The 19162-nt window shown below is 43.8% G+C and overlaps 1 protein-coding gene and 1 long non-coding RNA gene across 6 annotated transcripts in view; one reads left to right on the top strand and one right to left on the bottom strand.

Moving 5' to 3' along the window:
- The window catches only part of DLGAP1 (DLG associated protein 1), a 762891-nt gene that overhangs the window by 412536 nt on the left and 331193 nt on the right, over window positions 1-19162 (top strand). The gene's annotated exons all lie outside the window — the stretch shown is intronic.
- Window positions 1-19162, bottom strand: part of LOC145534450 (uncharacterized) — a 343726-nt gene that overhangs the window by 95365 nt on the left and 229199 nt on the right. For 3 of the 5 annotated variants that reach the window (XR_014074620.1, XR_014074614.1, XR_014074615.1), the window contains one exon: window positions 14472-14564. The exons of the other annotated variants lie outside the window; for them this stretch is intronic. This is a non-coding gene — a long non-coding RNA (uncharacterized LOC145534450). The remainder of the gene's footprint in view (window positions 1-14471; window positions 14565-19162) is intronic. 5 annotated transcript variants of the gene reach the window in all.

Genomic DNA, 19162 nt, shown 5'->3' with positions numbered 1-19162 from the left:
CTGGCGCTCTATGAAGTCAGACTTTTCAATACCCAAGTAAAGTTGGCTTTTCCTTTTCTCCTTCCTTCCTCCTAAAATATATATTTCTCAGTTTAACCTCTTTGATTCTTGGAAAATGACAGAAGAGCAGATTCAGAAGTCGAGGAAGACTATAGGACTCAGTGAAATTAAGATAGAAGATTGATCCCAGAAAAATAAATAACCAGAAAAGAGATGTGAAATAGGAAGCTGAATGGAGAACAGGAAAGACAATGGGAACCAATTTCTTTGAAAGTGAACGGTAAATAAAGCTGAAAATGAAACCGCCTCTTTTTTATTTTTAATAGCTGCATCAAGAGGTGGTTTTTGTAGGAAAAAAAAAACCTTTAAATGTTACTAGTCCTGATTCTCATCCTTTAGACTGAATATCTTCCTCACCAGGTGGCCCCGTTTCCCAAATTCTGTACAAACCACCCCCCCCCCATATCTAGTCCCTAGAGGGTGTATTAGGTGCAGGAAAAAATTAATTTTTTTCATGGTTTGGACACACCAAAGAATTTTTTGAACAAATGATTTCAATTTAAGAAACATTAAAGATAGATTATGTGTTAGGATTAGCTCAAATGGTAGAGTGCTCACTTGGCATGTGAGAGGTAGTAAGGTCAGTGACCACATCCTGCATTAGGCTTTGGGCTTCTCTGGTGGCTCAGATGGTAAAGAATCTGCCTGCAATGCAGGAGACCAGGATTCAATCCCTGGATCAAGAAGATCCCCTGGAGAAGGAAATGGCAACTCACTCTAGTATTCTTGCTTGGAGAATTCCATGGACAGAGTTGCTGTTCGGGCTATAGTCCATGGGGTCACAAAATAATCAGATATGACTTAGTGGCTAACACTTTCACTCTCGTGGGTTAGGTACTATACAAAATAAATTTCTGCCCTTGGAGGGGGGAAACAAGCCCAGAACAGATAAAGGTTTCTGGTTGTGACTCTGGCTGCAGACTCGCCCACAGAGGGGCACCTACAGCCCATCACATTTTGTTCCCTTCCTCCTGTTCAGGATGGATGCGAGACTAGGATACAAAGAGACAAAGACATGCCATCTCTAAGGCAAATGCAGTTGTTACAGATTCATATCTAATAGATGTGCTCATCCTTATAAGAACTCGCTTCCAAATCTGAATGTGATTTTCCCTGGTCATCTCTTCTGTCTTGGGACCTGCAGTACCTCTGCTCCTCTGCAGCCTTGCCCTCCCAGTGAGGAGGTCACCTCAAGGAGAGATGGAGAGCTCGGACCGCAGTCAGATGCCTGCCTCCTGACACCAGCACTTTTAGCTCTGAGGCCTTGGGCAAGTGATGTAACCTCTCTTTTGGCCTCAGTTTCATCATTCAGGAAAGATAACATCACTGAGGATCGTTGTTAAGACCATGTGTATAAATAGCTGGGCACTGGGCCTGGCATGTAGTCAAGGCTCTCAGCAAGGATTTGCTTCTCTTAATGTTAATCAGATGGGTGACCCTGAGTGACCCTTCTCTTACGTAAAGAAGGTATTTCTCTTTCTCTCTTGAATCCCAAGAATTTTCCAGCTTCTGATCTTATAGTTTTCCCCTCTGCCTTTTCTGGAATTCTCTGTCTCCATATTCTGGGAATGAACCTTTTATCTCAGCCTTTTATTCTCCCTCTGGCCTGTTCTGTTTGTCATACAGTTGTTAAGACCCCTTCCTCCTTTGTTCAGCCTTGGCTGCTCCAAGGCTCTTGCCAGCATCTCAGTTGAGGCTGAGTGGTGCCATGAGACAAGTGACACATCCCTGAGTTCGTGCCAGAGGCCAGAACATGTTTCTCTCCTGTCTGGACTGGTTTCCATGTCCATTTTGAGCCTGGTATCCTGTACCATAAGGCTTCCCAGATGGCTCAGTGGTAAAGAATCCACCTGCCAATGCAGGAGACTCTGGTTCAATCCCTGGGTGGGGAAAAGATCTCCTGGAGAAGGAAATGGCAACCCACTCCGTATTCTTGCTTGGGAAATCCAATGGACAGAGGAGCCTGGCGGGCTACAGTCCATGGAGTTGCAAGAGTTGAACACGACTGAGCAACTGAACAACAGCAAACAGTCCCTGGACTGTGTTCCTCATCTGGCAAGTGAGAACCTAGATTACTGGCCGGTTCTGAATTCCATCAAAGGTAAGTGTGTTTGCCCCAGGTGGCAAGTTCCATTCACCCTCTGGTCTTCTGATTTACTAGAATTTAATCATTATATTTGGAAAAGGGAATGGCAACCCACTCCAGCCAAAAAGGTTGTTCAGGTAGCGAGTATGTTGTTCAATCAACTTCTTAGCAAAAATGAAAAAGGTGTCTTCTAGTTTTACTTACAAGCAAACTTTTTGGCCAATGCAATATTTTTGTGTTTACTGCATGTTTAGAGTATTGTGGCAACTAGCAGACATTGCCTCCAACAAGGGAAGAAAATGCTCTGCAGCTTCATCTTGGCTTTCTCCTCCACGATGCACTAAGGTGTTCACTTGCTCCTGCCAAGCTCCTTAACAGACTAAAGGATCTTTTACATGCCATTCTCTGTGCCCCCTCTCGCCTCCCTTCTGTGGGAAGTTTAAGTCCTTACTAAAAGTCAGGAAATACAAACCATCTCACTCATCTCAGCTCCTCTGTTTGTTATGTGGACTGCACACCTGTCTTTTAAAACTCTGTAAAGAGAACAAACAGAAGTGGTTTCTAAGCAAGCTAATGCTTTTTCAGAAGTCTGGATGATGAAGAAAAGGGAGCTTTAATGAAAACAGCTGTGTAATCTCAGGGCTAATCGGTCTGTTTAAAGATACATCTAGGCCTGACTAGTGCCAGTGCTTGATTTTGTTGTTGTTCAGTCACTCGGTCGTGTCTGACTCTTCGCGACCTCATGGACTGCAGCATGTCAGGTTTCCCTGTCCTTCACCATCTCCCGGAGCTTGCTCAAACGCATGTCCATAGAGTCGGCGATACCATCCAACCATCTCGTCCTCTGTTGTCTCCTCCTCCTCCTGCCTGCAATCTTCCCCAGCGTCATAGGACTTGAGTTTACCTGAACTAGGCAATTACCTGTCTAAAGTCCCAAGCCAGAAAATGCTCTTACTCCCCAGCACTCCTTAGTAAGGCAGTGCTGGGAGCGAGTTCAAAGTACTGACTTAAACGGGGTCCACTGACTCTATTGTAGCATTACAAATTACCCCAAAACTTAGCAACAACAATAACTGCTTACTATCCACCCAGTTTCTGTGAGCCAGGAATTCTGGGAGTGGTTTACAGTTGACTATCAAACAACGTGGAGGGGTTAGTGGCACGGACTCTCTGCCCCCAGTTGAAAATCCACTATAACTTATAGTCAACCCTCTGCATCCCAGGTCTTCTGTATCAATGATTCCACATCCTCAGATCCAACCATCTGCAGATTGTGCAGCACTGTCGTATGTACTATCGAAATAAACCCATTTAGAAGTGGATGCACACAATTCAAACCTGTATTGGTTGAGAGTCAACTGTATTTGCATGTTCTGGCTCCGGCTCTCATGAGATTGTGCTGACGATGTGGCCAGGGGTCTAGGTGTCCCTTACACTTCACAGGGGCTGGAGGATTTGATTCTGAGATGCCTCATTATAGTGCTGGGTGAGTGAACCAAGGTCACTCTGGTTGTTGGCAGGAGGCCTCAGGTCCCAGCCATGTGGACTTCTCCAAGGAGCTGCTTCCCCCAGAGCAAGTGACTGAGAGCAGGGCACCAGCCAAAACAGCATCGATGTCCCAGCCTCAAAGTCCAGAGAACAAGTGGTGGTGGTTTAGTTGCTAAGTCATGTCTGACTCTTGCGATCCCACGGACTGTAGCCTGCCAGGCTCCTCTGTCCATGGGATTCTCCAGGTAAGAATACTGGAGCCGGTTGCCATTTCCTTCTCCAGGGGATCTTCCCAACCCATGATTTGAACCCAGGTCTCCTGCATTGCAGGCAGATTCTTTACTGACTGAGCTATGAGGGGAGCCCCAGAGAACAGGGCACAAGCCAAAACAACATGGATGACCCAGCCTTAAAGTCCCACATGGTCAAGGAATTTCTGTAACATCCCCACTGGTTCACAGGTAAAACCCTGTTTCATATGAGAAAGAACTAAACAAGTGAATCTCAGGAATCAGGGCTGGTTAAGAACCATCTTGGAGACGAGGGACCACAACAGTAAAGATTTTTATAAACTACATGTGTTTATTGAAGAATTGGTCACTACAGCTTAAGAGTATTATTTTTGTTGAGCCTCAGGGGTCAAGATCCTTTACTCTCGAGTTCAGCATGTTTCTTGATTCACGGCATGTTGCCACCAGTGGGTTGGCACAGACTCTCTTATTATTATGCCATGTTTTTTAAAATGGAGAATTTCCATTTATCTCCCTCCAGTAAGCCTTAATGTCTATCCTTGGCTATACATCTATGTATGTATATATGCCTGTAAGCTACATGAGGTTTGAAAGCTATTTTTTACATGATACAGATGATCTTACTTGCAAAGCAGAATAGAGACACAGATGTAATGAACAATATATGGATACCAAGGAGGAAGTGGGGAGTGGTGGAAGGAATTGGAAGTTTGGGATTGACATGATTGGTACTGTGTATAAAATAGATAACTAATGTGTAGCATAGGGAACTCTCCTTAATGTACTGTGGTGATCTGAATGGGAAGGAAATCCAAAAGGGAGGGGATATATGCATATGTGGGCTTCCCAGGTGGCTCTGTGGTAAAGAATTCACCCACAGTGCAAGAGACACAGGTTCGATCCCTGGGTCAGGAAGATTCCCTGGAGAAGGAAATGGCAATCCACTCCAGTATTCTTGCCTGGGAAATCCCATGGACAGAGGAGCCTGGCAGGCTACAGTCCCCACGGGGTTGAAGAGTCAGACATGACTTAGTGACTAAATAGCAAATACGTATATATATGACGTTCATTTTGCTGTACAGTAGAAACTAACACAACATTATAAAGCAAGTATATGCCAATAAATTTTTTTTAAATATACATAAATGGGATTGTGCCATAGGCGTTTGTCTTTCTGAAGTGTACGCTTCGTGCCACGTTTTAGATGTCTATTCCTGTCACTATTTGTAAGTTAAGTTCATTGCTGCACAAGTCTCAGTCATACACAAAGGTCACATTTTACCTGTCTCCTCCCTTCTTGTTGGTTACCTTGTCCTCCAGTCCCCTCTCCCCCGGGCCACACAGTGATGAACACAGTGCACACCAGAACATGGCCGCAGACCGCCACCTCTGCCTTCACTGAGCTCCAGTCCATCACCTCCTGCCTGGATCACCCTGCCACCTGTAATTCCCAAGCTATCCGCTGTAGTATCGTCTCAGTCAGCAGCCAGCAATGATGCTTTTAAACAGTAAGTCATCTCATGTCATCCACTTGCTCCAAGCCCCGAGGGGCCTCCCATCCATCTCTGTGACATCTGACTGCCCGCCCCAGGGCTACAGGGCCTGGCGTGGTCTGGACCCTGCTCTCCTGCTGAACTCTCCCTCCGGCCTTCTTGCTTCTAACAGTCCAGCTGCATAGATCTCCCTTCTTTGATTCTTCATTCCAGCACATTAATTGAGCAACCACTATCTGCCCAGCATCCTTCCAGGTACCTGGAGTACAGCAGTGGACAAAATAGGCTTTCATTCCGGTGTCAGACACCCACCAAGCATCCAGGCTCCTGGCCTGGCCCCTGCTGTTCCCTCCCCACCTGCAATGCTTCTCCCCACATTTCTATATGATTGCCCCCTCTCAGCATGTGGGTCTCAGCCCAGGCTCCTCCCCAGAGAGGCTCTCTCTGACCTCATCATTTTTTCTCCCCACAGGCTGCCTTATTTTCCCTTAAATCCCCCTCATAACTGACATTATAGGTTCAGCTCTTCAGTATCGGCTCCCTGGCCATACTGAAAGATGCGGGAGGACAGGGCATTTTTTACTGTTTCCAGTGACTGGGTCCACAGCCACAAAGTGCTGACCATTTGTGTTTGTGTTCTGATGCCTGTGTTACTGCCAGGAGCTCAGGTGACACAGCTCTTAGGCAACCACATCTCATAATAGCAGCCAGTGACTGCCCAGCGCTTTCATCCTCATGACAATCCTATCAGTTGCAGTCTATTATTATCCCCACTGTTCAGTTTAGGAAACTGAGGTTCGAAGAATATAAATACTGCATTTGTGGTGACTCAGCTAATAAATGTCAGAGCCAAATTAGAATCGGCACAGCCTGGCTCCAAAGCCCTCATGCTTAACCACAGTGATACAAGCCCATCCCTTTCTAGAAGTGCATATAAAGAAAGAAAGATTGACTCAGTGTGTTGGAGAGGGCCACCTATCAGGAAGGGGCATCAACTTTGATATATGCCCATTTTGGTTACTTCTGATTCAGCACTGCATCTCAGGGAGATCAAAGTATCATATGTGTGTGTGCTCAGTCATGTCTGAGTCTTTCTAACCCCATGGACTTAGCCCACCAGGCTCCTCTGTCCATCAGATTCTCCAAGCAAAAATACTAGAATGGGTTGCTAGTCCCTTCTCCAGGGGATCTTCCTGACCTAGGGATTGAGCCCAGGTCTCTTGTGTCTCCTGCATTGGCCGGCAGATTCTTTACCACTACCTCACCTGGGAAGCCCTGCAAAGCATCCCAGAGCTATTCAAAACAGATAACTAACAAGGACCCACTGTGTAGCACAGGGAACTATACTCAATATTTTGTAATAACCTATAAGGGAAAAGAATCTGTAAGCAACTTACAATTATCATTATATTACTATTACTATTAGATCAAACTAGTTTGTATCTTTTTTTTTTTAAGAAATTGGAGTAAAATGAAGGAAATATATGTGAAGAAACCATATTTTTTTAATATAATTAGCAATCATTCCTTAGACATTTGAACCTGGTGAAAGTGAAGAACAAGGTCAATGGCCACTTCAAAGAATAATTCACAAATTTAGAGACTGGGTAAGCCTGAAGTGCTTTAAAGCTTCCTCCTCGGCATAATGAGAAGAAAATTCTGCCATGGAATCAGTGACGATGCATGTCAATATTGTTTGTAAATTAAGGTATAACTATTAAGAAAAACTAGCAAATAAGACGGAGAAGGCAATGGCAACCCACTCCACTACTCTTGCCTGGAAAATCCCATGGACGGGGGAGCCTGGTAGGGTGCAGTCCTTGGGGTCGGGAAGAGTCGGACACGACTGAGCGACTTCACTTTCACTTTTCACTTTCATGCACTGGAGAAGGAAATGGCAACCCACTCCAGTGTTCTTGCCTGGAGAATCCCAGGGATGGGGGAGCCTGGTGGGCTGCTGTCTCGGGTCGTACAGCGTCGAACACGACTGAAGCGACTTTGCAGTAGCAGCAAATAAGAAATAGTTTATAATAAATCTTTTTCTGCTTTAAAAAAGAATCTGAAAAAAATAGATATATATGGAGGAGGGCATGGCAACCCACTCCAGCATTCTTGCCTGGAGAATCCCCATGGACAGAGTAACCTGGTGGGCTACAGTGCATGGGGTCGCAAAGAGTTGGACACGACTGAGCAACTAAACACAGCACAGCACAGCACTATGTATGTATAACTGAACCACTTTGCTGTACACCTGAAATATAACATTGTAATCAATGTTTGTTATTTAGTCACTAAGTTGTATCCAACTCTTTTGGGACCCCAGGACTGTAGCCTGCCAGATTCTTCTGTCTTCAGTTAAAAAAAAGAAAAGAAACACAAAGTGTCAGGGGCTAAATTCTAAATGTGTAAGCTATATTCTCTAAGCAGCAGAGCTGCAATACATGCAAGAGAGTAACTTGAAAGCATGTGTAAAGTCACATGATCTAGAGCATCCCCTCCACCTCCTCCATGTCTCCAAAGCTGACTTCTCCTGGGGGTACCCACGTTTAGCCTCCATTCACAGCTCATTCTTTCCCTGTTCATAAGCCCTCCATGTGCTCCCTCTATGAGTCCCCTGCAAATTGACTTTTAATACGAGTTGAGGCAGGTAGCTTATGTGTCAGAGCTGACTTGAAACACCCACATAAGCTGACTGTCTCTCTCTCCATCAACATCCATCAGCTTTCAACATGAGGATCAGAACTTCTCAGTGGTGGGTCTTCACTCCTGATTCTTCGCTCTTGGAGAAGCTGACAGTTTTCATGTTACCCCATATAGGTCTCCAAGCTGAATAGATCTGTGACTGTTGGAGTGGCTACACCAATTTACATTCCCACCAACAAGGTATGAGGCTAGATCCACTGGACATTTAAACACTTCTTGAAAACCCTTGTCCTTGTCTGTGACCCCCAGGGGCCTCCTCTTTCCTGGAGCCTCCTGGCTTGTTTACTGTTTATAGACCTTGAAAGCATTCCCTTCAGGCCCAGCACCCTTAGGGAAATTGATTTGACTGCAGCCTCCTCTTCCATAGTCACGTGTATGGTCAGTAATCAAGATAAATGAAGAAACCACGCTGGAAGTACCTGTACTTTGTCAGAACATTTTCTCAGTAAATGCAGTTTTGTTTTTAGTGACTAGGCAAAGTCACTAAATTAAAGTAACACTTAGTTAGCAGATCTACCCGAAGAAACTGTCTTTCCACAGTGCTCCCTGCCTGGGACAACTCAAAGATCCGTAGTTGAGAGTTTAAGAGCTAGCTCACTTGACTGCTTTTAAAGACTCAGACTGACAACAGCAGGCTGTTGTCTTCAGACCAGAGTGTCTATGGCAGACTATTGTAGAATATTGCACAGGAAGATACATCTGTTTTGGAAAGAATGTCAATTCAAGGAGAGTCTCTTGGACTGCAAGGAGAATCAAACCAGTCAATCCCAAAGGAAATCAACTCAGAATAGTCCCTGGAAAGATTGATGCTGAAGCTCCAATACTTTGGCCATCCGATGCAAAGAGCCAACTCATTGGAAAAGACCCTGATGCTGGGAAAGATTCAGGGCAGGAGGAGAAAGGGGTGACAGAGGCTGAGATGGTTGGATGGCATCACCAACTCAATGGACATGAATTTGAGTAAACTCCAGGAGATAGTGAAGGGCAGGGGAGCCTGGCATGCTATAGTCAATGGGGTGGAAAAGAGTCAAACACAACTTAGCGACTGAGTATCATCATCAACTTAAGGAACCTGCCAGCTTTTCTAGACAATCGTGGCCACTGGGAGGCACTATCCCAGGTCCTCTTCTGTTAGCCCAAGGCCCTCCCTGTGCCCCTCAATTCTGTCTGAACAGATCAGGTCCCAAACCAGTCAGGGTGTGAGGGGGGAGTGTCCACACCAAGAGGGGAACGGACACAAGGTGAGCAGGCTGTGGTCAAGGCTGGTGGCAGATGACCGGGATGGCCAGGCTTTCAGAAAGAGAACAAGCAGCCAGGAGCAGCAGCCCCCTGCCCAGGGCTGTGCTTCCTGCTCCTTTTTGCTGCTTTCTCTGTTCCTGTATATAAACATAGAGAGGAGGATCAACCCCGGACAATGGAGGAAACCCAATCATGGAGCTGAAATTCTGAATCAATCAAGCCTGCTTTCTAAATTGACCATGAAATTACCAAAAAAGGTATGAACAAGACTTCTTCAAGTTTTTAGCAGACATGGGGTCTAGAGAACAAATAGAGAACAGAGAATGTTCTGTCTCTGACCCCAGAATTTTGACTGTAGGTTCTGACCCAAAGCATGTATTTATTTGGTCATTGTTTGATTCATGTCTGTTTGCCTCACCAGATGGGAAGCTACAAGAAGGAGAGGCCATCTGTTTTTTCCTCGTATTTTATGCAGATCTGAAAACTACTACCAGACTACTGTCTGGTCCTGCCCCTTGCCTCCAGTCCCTGAGGAAGGCAGGTGCCCAGAGAGGAAACCAAATGACATCTGGTTCCGAGGCCCAGAGGCAGGGCAGTTGGGGTGAGAGGCAGAGCAGGACAGCCTGAAGTGCTCCTTGCCTGAGTCCATCAGTCTAAAGGGCTGGAGCCAAAGTCAGTGGATAGACCACTTGGCCATATTCTATCCCCAGCTCCCAAACCTGAAGCTTGCATCTCACCTCTCCAGGCAAGGGAAGTGAGGATGACCAGGCAGAAGCTGGTCAGAGGCTGAAGGGAGCACAGGCGAGAGTGTATTTGCTGCCAAGCAGACGGGGGGAGTGGGGAACACTCAGGAGGGCTGCCCCCCTTCAGGTGGGCACAGCCTCTGCACCCAGAAGGATGCTATGTCCTTCAGGCCTTCTTAGGGCAGAGAAGGGGCAGACAGACAGTAGAGAAAATGGTGGAGACGGTACTTAGGCCCTTCTCAGAAGCTACCTTGAAAGTGAAAGTATTAGTCGCTCAATTGTATCCTACTCTTTGTGACCCCATGAACTGTAGCCCACCAGGCTTCTCTGTCCATGGGATTCTCCAGGCAAGAATACTGGAGTGGGTTGCCATTTCCTTCTGTAGGCGATCATTCTGACCCAGGAATCGAACTCAGGTCTCCTACATTGCAAGCAGATTCTTTACTGTCTGAGTCACCAGGAGAAGCTACCTTGGGACCATTTTAGACCAGCTTCCATGTAACAACAACAGGGTAGACAGTGCCCAAATGCACAAGAGGGATGCGTCTGTTTCAGGATGTTTTGAGAGCCAGTGGGTCACTGGTGTTCTTCTTTGGTCGTGACACTGGGTGGTTTCCTGCAGGTGCTTGGATCAATGTCCAGGAGCTCTCCAGGCTGTTGCGACCCCATGTTTTAGTGTCACTGGACAGTGGTGTCATTGTCACCTCATCACACCTACTCTCATGGTTCTGCCTCTTAGGAATTGATGCAGAGAGGAAGCAGGGGGCCCAGAGGGATCCCCACTGAGTCCTGGGGACCACACTCTGAGGTCACCACCCAGAGTCCCAGGCCAGAGCATCTGGGGTAGCAACCATGTGGACACCCGGGCAGAGTGGGTCCTTTCAGATGAAGGATGGGCTCAGAACTGCACAGACTCAAGGGCAGCCTACACAGAGCCTGAGCCTCTGTCCCCCACTCAAGATGCTAAATGCTAAAAATGAACTAATGCAGACTTCTAAAACAGACCACTCCAAAAGCCACCCCAAGAAATAGGAGCAATGGCTTCATTAGGAAAGTATTTTAAAATGCAAACCGCCTGGGAAAATATTTGCTGTGTATCCCGTTAGCGATGGGCTCAGCCCAGCACCAGGCACAGTAACTGCATGATAAGTTGTAACTATCACTGTCATTAAAACAGAGCTTTCTACAAGTTGATACAAAAATAAGAAAGTGCCCACAGCAGACAGTTCACAAAAGGTGAGGTTCAGACAGCCCACAAAGTGCATAAAATCTCTTCCTCATTAAAAATCAAATAATAAAACAACTCTTCCCCATACACTGAATTTACAAAATTTGCTTTTCTGTTTGTTGTGTTTTAAGATAATGCTCAGTTCATTGCAGTTCAACACTCATAACTTTCCGAAAAGTGACCTGCCAATTCATCTTACGAGATTACAAACTTTGGAGATAATTGTATGTACTTTGATATAGTAATACTACATGTAGGGAATTCATTCTAAGAATATGCACAAATACATATCTATAGAATGTTCCTCATACGTTTATTAATGCAAAAAGCTAGGACTTATCTAAATATTTAACATAAGATGTTTAGCTAAAGAGATCACCATACAATGTAAAGATATTCAGAGGCACATATGATGTTGCAGACTGTCTTTGTTATCATGCAAAGATGGTCAGGATAGCCAATACCTAAAGTCCCCTACATGTGAATGAGTTCCGTTCCGAGAGCACATTTGTAAATCCAATTTATTTGTGAGTCCAACAAAGTTAGGCTAGGTACCCAACTAATACAGTCAGCTATATAGTACTGTATTGTAACATGTTGTAATGCTTTTCACACAAATAATACATTAAAAAAACATAAAAAATAAACACTTTTACCGTTATAGTACAGTAACTTGATGAGATGGTTAGATAGCATCACCAACTCAGTGGACATGAATTTGAGCAAACTCCGGGAGATAGTGACAGACAGAGGAGCCTGGCGTGCTGCAGTCCATGGGGTCGCAAAGAGTTGGACATGACTTAGCAACTGAACAGCAACAACAGTAACTTGAGAAATACAGTAGTACGGTAAAGCAGCTGGCACACCAGGGGCTGGCATTGAGTGAAGAGGCAAGAAGAGTTACTGACTGGAGGAGGGAGAGGACATGGGAGATGGTGGAGCTGAAGGATCATCAGCAATAGGAGACAGAGGTCAAGCTGCCAGTTCACTCCTGCCTGATGCTAATGGCACAGGTTGTGGTTCCTTGCTGAATTCAATTCTATTTACCCTCTTGAGAAAAAGGTGCAGTGATGTCTAGGTAGTTTTGTGCCAGCTATATCACCGCTGCTTTTATGCTTGATTCTGGACATCCTGGGCTTGAAATAAAGATACTGCACTACCGTACTCAAAAGTAGTACTGTACAATAAAGTACATAAAAGCACAACCACTTGTGGAGGATGTAGGCACATGACGATGCACACCAGACACATGAATTAACTTACATGATCGGACATGCAAATGCATGTTCACATATTGGAAAGTTTGCAACTTATAGTTTCATAGGTAGAGAATTTACTGTATTTGGAAAGGGAGCTTGCAAAACCTAAATTAAGGTAAGAAAAATACAATGTGTGCTAACAGTGACTGCCTGTGTGTGGTGGAATTATAAACAGATTGTTTTGTTCTGCTTCACAGCATTTTCTAATTTTTCTGTAGTGCATAAACATTGCTTCTATATTAAGAAAAGCAATAAAGAATCTTGACTTTTATGACTTCTGGACATAGTCCAAGACTTAAATGCATGTCTAATCTGGGATCCCTTATCTCACTAATATTTATGGAGAACTTATATATGCCAGACTCTGCTGGTACTGGAAAGACAAGCTTATGTGTTAGCTGTTAACTATCGGCTAGTACTTGTTTTACTATTAACACGATTATTAGCATCGGTACTAGTCCACAGATCAGTATTAGTAGGGGAGTAAGTGTAGAAGTGTAAACAAGTCATTGCAGGATGATATTGATATGTTCCAGCACAGGGAAATATAGGAGGGATCGCTAATCAAGACTTCAGGAGCCAAAGAAAAGAGGGCTTCCTGAAGGAAGGGGTAATTACAGTTTAAGCCAAGGGGGCTGCTAAGGAAAAGGAAGGGGCCATGTTGCTGGCAGAAGGAACAGCCCCGGCAGAGAAATTCACTCAGAGTCGCAACGCAAAGACCTGGAGGCTGTAGGCTGGGGTTAGGTGGGGAGGGAGTGGTATGGGACAGAGTCAGAAGCAGGAAGCCTGTAAGCTGTGCTGAGGACCCCAAACTTGACTCAGAGCTCTTGGATGAGATTTGCTCTGTGCTAATGCTCTTTGCTCTGTGGGGAAGAGGCCCAGGGTCAGCAGGACTGGAGTTGGGGAGCTGATCCCCTTCCATGATTTGGTGGGTCACATGCTCTGTTCCTCAGCTGCCAGTATTTCATCCTTGATAGATGTATGTTTCTATCAAGTCAAGATACTGCTGCGTGCCTGTGTGCGTGCGTGCTCAATTGTCTCTAACTCTTTGTGACTCCAGGGACTGTAGCCCGCCAGGCTTCCCTGTCCGTGGGATTTCCCAGGCAAGAATACTGGAGTCAGTTGTCATTTCCTACTCCAGGGAATTCTCCTGACCCAGGGATCGAACCTGAGTTGTCTGCATTGGCAGGTGGATTCTTTATCACTGAGCCACCTGGGAAGCCCTCTGATACTGCTGCTAGTTTCAGTTATCCTTCTAACTTCCTGAAGATCCAGGGTTTTAGCTAAATTCAGGTATTCCCCCAACCTTTCTCCTGTTCAATATAATCACCCTCAAACTCTTTCTGGGGAGAAATCTTGTTGCTACTCAGCCTCTGTAAAGTCTTCTAATTCATTAGAAGCTGCATGATCTGCTGCATGATCTCTGCTCCTCCTGGTCTATACCCTGTCTCCTGGGTTCACTAGTTTGTTTCTTCTGCAGTTTTAAAAGAACTTGACGCCCCAGGCCTTGGCTGAGGCCTTCCTTACCCACTGAACACCTGCCCTTCACAAAAAAACTTTGACAAACACAGTAAGGCATCTTTGCTAGGAGGAGACAACAAAACCCATAGCAGAGAACTGAAAGTTCAGTAGGAGATATAAATCTAGTCCACATTATGGCTGCTTCTGCGAAAATACACATATCATAGAGTTAGACAATGTTTTAGTGGATTTATCTACCCCCAGGGAGCAATCAATGGACTCATTTCTCAGCACACACCAGAGCCCAGACAGTTCTGGAGGGGGCCTCGAAGTGGCACACAGCAGGGTCCCTCTCGGCCTCTGGATGTCGTCACTGGATGAGAAGCAGTTAGGAAAGCATGAGTGCTTGCACTTAAGCAGAAAACCACAGAGGTAGCCTCGACTTAGATGAATCACATACCTTCACCTTTCAGGGCCTCCTCTCTTCCCACACAGACGCAGTGACCCAAAGCCATCGCAGTGGGATTTATTTTGCCAACTTATTCAGATTCACCTGCAAAGCCATGGGGAGAATATACTTCAAATTTCAAGGTCTGGGCTTAGAGAGTGATTAGATTAGGTGAGCAACCTTATTTTAAAGTTCCTTCCATCTAAAAATGAAAAAACTGAACATATAGCTACCGTATGACCCTGTAAACCCACTCCTGGGCATATACCTGGAGAAAACTAGAATTCGGAAAGATACACACACACCATGTTCACTGCAGCACTACTGACAACAGCCAAGACATACAAGCAACCTAAATGTCCACCGACAGATGAATGAGTAAAAAAGCTTCGGTACATATATACACAGTGGAATACTAATCAACCATAAAGAAAGAATGAAGTACTGCCATTTACAGCAACATGGGTGGACCTAGAGGTTATCATACTAAGTGATGTAAGCCACGCAGAGAAAGAAAAATATCATAATAAATGTGGAATCTAAAAAAAAAAAAAAACATGATGCAAATGAACTTATTTACAAAACAGAAATAGGCTCACAGACATAGAAAACAAACTTATGGTTACCAAAGGGTAAAGGGGAGGATGGGAAGGATAAATGAGAAGTTTGGAATTAAGATATATACACTACTATAAATAAAATGATAGCCAGTAAAGACCTACTATGTATCACAGTGAACTATACTCATTACTTTGTAATAACCTAAATGGGAAAAGAATCTGAAAAAGAATAATATGCATAACTGAATCACTTTGCTGTTCACCTGAAACTAACACAACACTGTAAATCAACTATACTTCAATAAAAACAAAAAATGTGAAGTGGGCAGATAAAAAAGGATTCCTTATGTAATTATCATATTAATGTTTATCTCAAAAATAGAATACATATAAATGTGTAAAGTGAATTATTAATGGTAACAATTTTTAAACATTTTTAAATGAATCATCCAAAAAGGCAAGAAAAGAAAACTGCATATGGAAATCATAAGGCAGAAGTTGGGCAGAGTGGGGGGGGATGAGGGCTCACACTCTGGTACCAGACCTTTGTATTTATCCCTGTTCCCAAGATTTACCAGCTTTCTTATGTCGAAAAAATTATTTAACCTTTTCATCTCTTCATCTTAAAAGCAAGAAGGATGACTGTACCTGCTTCACACTATTGTTGTCAAGTGTCAATGAGCTAATGTATCTAAAGGACTTGGAACCATGCCTGGCACACAGTAAGGTCAATATACAAGCCAATTATTATCATCATCACAATTATTAATATATTCATTTTTTATATGGGGCTTCCCTGGTGACTTAGGAGGTAAAGAATCCCCCTGCAATGCAGGAGACCCAGGTTCAATCCCTGAGTCAGGAAGATCTCCTGGAGAAGGGAATGGCAACCCACTCCAGTATTCTTCCCTGGGAAATCCCATGGACAGAGAAGCCTGGTGGGCTATAGTCCATGGGGTTACAAAGAGTTGACACAACTGGGCAACTAACACTTTCACTTTTACTTCTACATTCATTTTTGTCGAAAGTAATACATTAGAGCTCTTAATTCCAACCTCTTTTCCTGCCTCTTTAAGAATATTTTTAAGGAGCACATGGACTTTTAGCCTATGCCTGATGTGAGCAACACACCTCTGTATTCAAATGCTCCACCAAGAAGAAATGCTCAAGCTCAACAACTGCCAGAGGGGATGTCAAGAGGTCTCATTCCAAAAACTGGATACCTAGCTTCTTAGTAATGAAAAACTGCAATATGTCCTTATAATCAGTTAACCTCAACAAACTGTTTGGGAGCCAGATGCTGTGCTGAAAACAAGTAGAAGGTGGTACAGACAGATGCCGTGAAGAAGCAGGAAAAATAGTGATGTGGATGGGGAGGGAGGCTAGGGAGGTCCACAGATGTCATGCAGAGGACCATGAGCTGCTCAGTGAGGATGTAAGGAGAAACTGTCAATGATGGGGAAGGCCATGGAGGAGTGGAAAATCCTTAAGCAGGTCTGTCTTCAAGTTTGTCTTCTGTATGTCACTGGTTTACAAGTCAGATCATCTCAGCTTTGTGAAAATACCCCTATGGGGAGAAACTTTTTTATTGATGTACAAGTACAAACCTACATGATTCTAACATTTTTAAAATGTATACTTACTGCTTAATGACCTAGTGTACCATGTACATTTTACAATTTGCCTTCCTTAAATTCACCTGCTGGTATCCCTATCAATTTATTCCAGTGGACTTCATATTAAAAGACAAGACATTAATAGCTTCATTTATCTGGTCTTGTGGGATTTTACCTTGCCCCTTTGGCTGCAGAGGAACTCTATTTAATGCACTGTGGTGACCTGAATGGGAAGGAAATCCAAAAGGGAGGGGATATGTCTATGTATGGCTGATTCATTTTGCTGTACAGTAGAAACATAACATTGTAATAAACTATACTCCAATAAAAATTTTTAAAAAAGAAACAGGAAAAACAGACACTCCAACATACTATCTTATGAACCCCATAAAGAAAATACAGAAAACAAAGTAAATTTTCAAATATGAAAAAAAAAAGATAATGAATATAAAAGAACAATTCAGTCTTGTCTTCCTTATTCCATAGGAAATTTTTTTCAGCATCAAAACACTAAATCATATGCATAGCTGAAGCCTAACATTTAAAACTTCTCTCAAGATGTAATAAACATCTGTTTAAGCTAAGGCAGTTGCAACTGACTGCTATCCTCATATGTCACAATGGCACATTTCTGATTCTTAGACCAATGCAACAGTTATTTATCATGCTTAGTGAGGATGCGTCATTCATTCAACAAATATTTATTTTTCCAGGCATTGATGCTGATTAGTATAATTACATATGCTCATTTGAATATGGAATGTACCATAATTTAGATTTCTTTCAATAAAGTCACCTCAGTCGTGTCCGACTCTGTGCGACCCCATAGATGGCAGCCCACCAGGCTCTGCCATCCCTGGGATTCTCCAGGTAAGAACACTGGAGTGAGTTGCCATTTCCTTCTCCAGTGCATGAAAGTGAAAAACAAAAGTGAAGTCGCTCAGTCGTGTCCGACTCTTAGTGACCCCATGGACTGAAGCCTACCAGGCTCCTCCATCCATGGTATTTTCCAGGCAAGAGTACTGGAATGGGGTGCCATTGCCTTCTCCCCATTTATACAAGAATAATATGCCTGTCAATCAAGCCACTGACTTTCCAAAAATTTTAAGATGTAAACATATAGTTACTCATCCACTCTCACCCCCTGGTTTTAGCACCTAGTATTCTTGCCTGAATCAATTATTAACCAGCCTATGTTATCTTCTAATGATAGAATCATCATTTCTAGATTCACTGATATTCTACCGTAAAAAACAAAAAAAACAAAAAAACCTCTTATTTAGTATTGACTATATATTCTTATTTTATTCAATTCTATTTATGTTGCTGCTCAAGCTTTCTGAATCTTTTGCCCCATATTTGGTCAGAGGGAGTACCTTCAGGCAAACCCTTATGTCATTTTGATATTTCCTGGCGTTTCTTGAGCTTTTCCTTACTTTATGACATAACAAGAAGTTCCAGGATCTTATATTTTCCAGGCCCCAGTATTGGATTTTATAGAGAAGCCATTTCCCCAAGGAACTCTGCTTCCTTTTAGTCAAGAATGGTAGTCAGAACCCAAGACATGGGTGATGGATGTACTCCTAGCTATGACAGGGTCATTGCTTCCAGCTCCTCTCAATAGAACTAGGAAATATATGTATGTGTGTGCTCATGCACACACACATCTTTATCTACACCTATTAAAAATAATTTGCTTAGACCAGTGGTTCTCCACCAGGGAGATTTTGCCCCCAAGGGACATTTGGTGAGGTCTACAGAGAATTCTGGTTGTTAGTGCTAGAGGGTTGGGGGACAGAGCTGGTTACCTCTCCCATTTACTAAGTAGAAGCCAGAGATGCTAAATATCCTACAAAGTACAGGACAGCCCCCACGATGAAGGATTATCAGATCCAAAATGTCAGTAGTGCTGAAGTTGAGAAGTCCTGACTATAAGGTTATCTTGAATCTCAATCCAGCACCAGTGGTGGTTCCTGCATTTCCTGTAACAGTGAGAAACAGAACCACCTCCAGCCACAGTGTGCTTACTTATGGGATCAATCCTCGAATACACAGGAAGTATATTTCTGACATGTTGTCCCATCTCTGCAGAAAAACAAACCTATGTACTGAAATAGGATTTGTCTAGATGGGAATTCTTTTATTTGGGTTTTTTTTTTTTCCTTTTTTGGTCTTGGGGCTTCCCTGGTGGTGCAGACGGTGAAGAGTCTGCCTGCAATGCAAGAGGCCCTGGGTTCCATCCCTGGGTCAGGAAGATCCCTTGGAGAAAGAAATGGCCACCCACTCCAGTATTCTTGCCTGAAGAATCCCATGGACAGAGGAGCCTGGTGGGCAGAGTCCCTGGGGTCGCAAAGAGTCAGACACAACTAAGCAACTAAGCACAAACAGCCTGAAGATAGTCAAAGTACTGTATTCACAACTTATTTGGGTTGTTTCTTCCTGAATCTATTTAATGCAGGAGAACAACCCGAGCTTTATTGGTTTGCTCTTCTCTACACTTGTAACTCTGAAAATAAACTATATTTTA

The sequence above is a fragment of the Giraffa tippelskirchi genome, chromosome 14 (genome assembly GCF_054371585.1).
Source record: "Giraffa tippelskirchi isolate mGirTip1 chromosome 14, T2T-mGirTip1v1.2.pri, whole genome shotgun sequence".
Taxonomy (NCBI): domain Eukaryota; kingdom Metazoa; phylum Chordata; class Mammalia; order Artiodactyla; family Giraffidae; genus Giraffa; species Giraffa tippelskirchi.
This window is presented reverse-complemented; position numbering and strand designations above follow the sequence as displayed.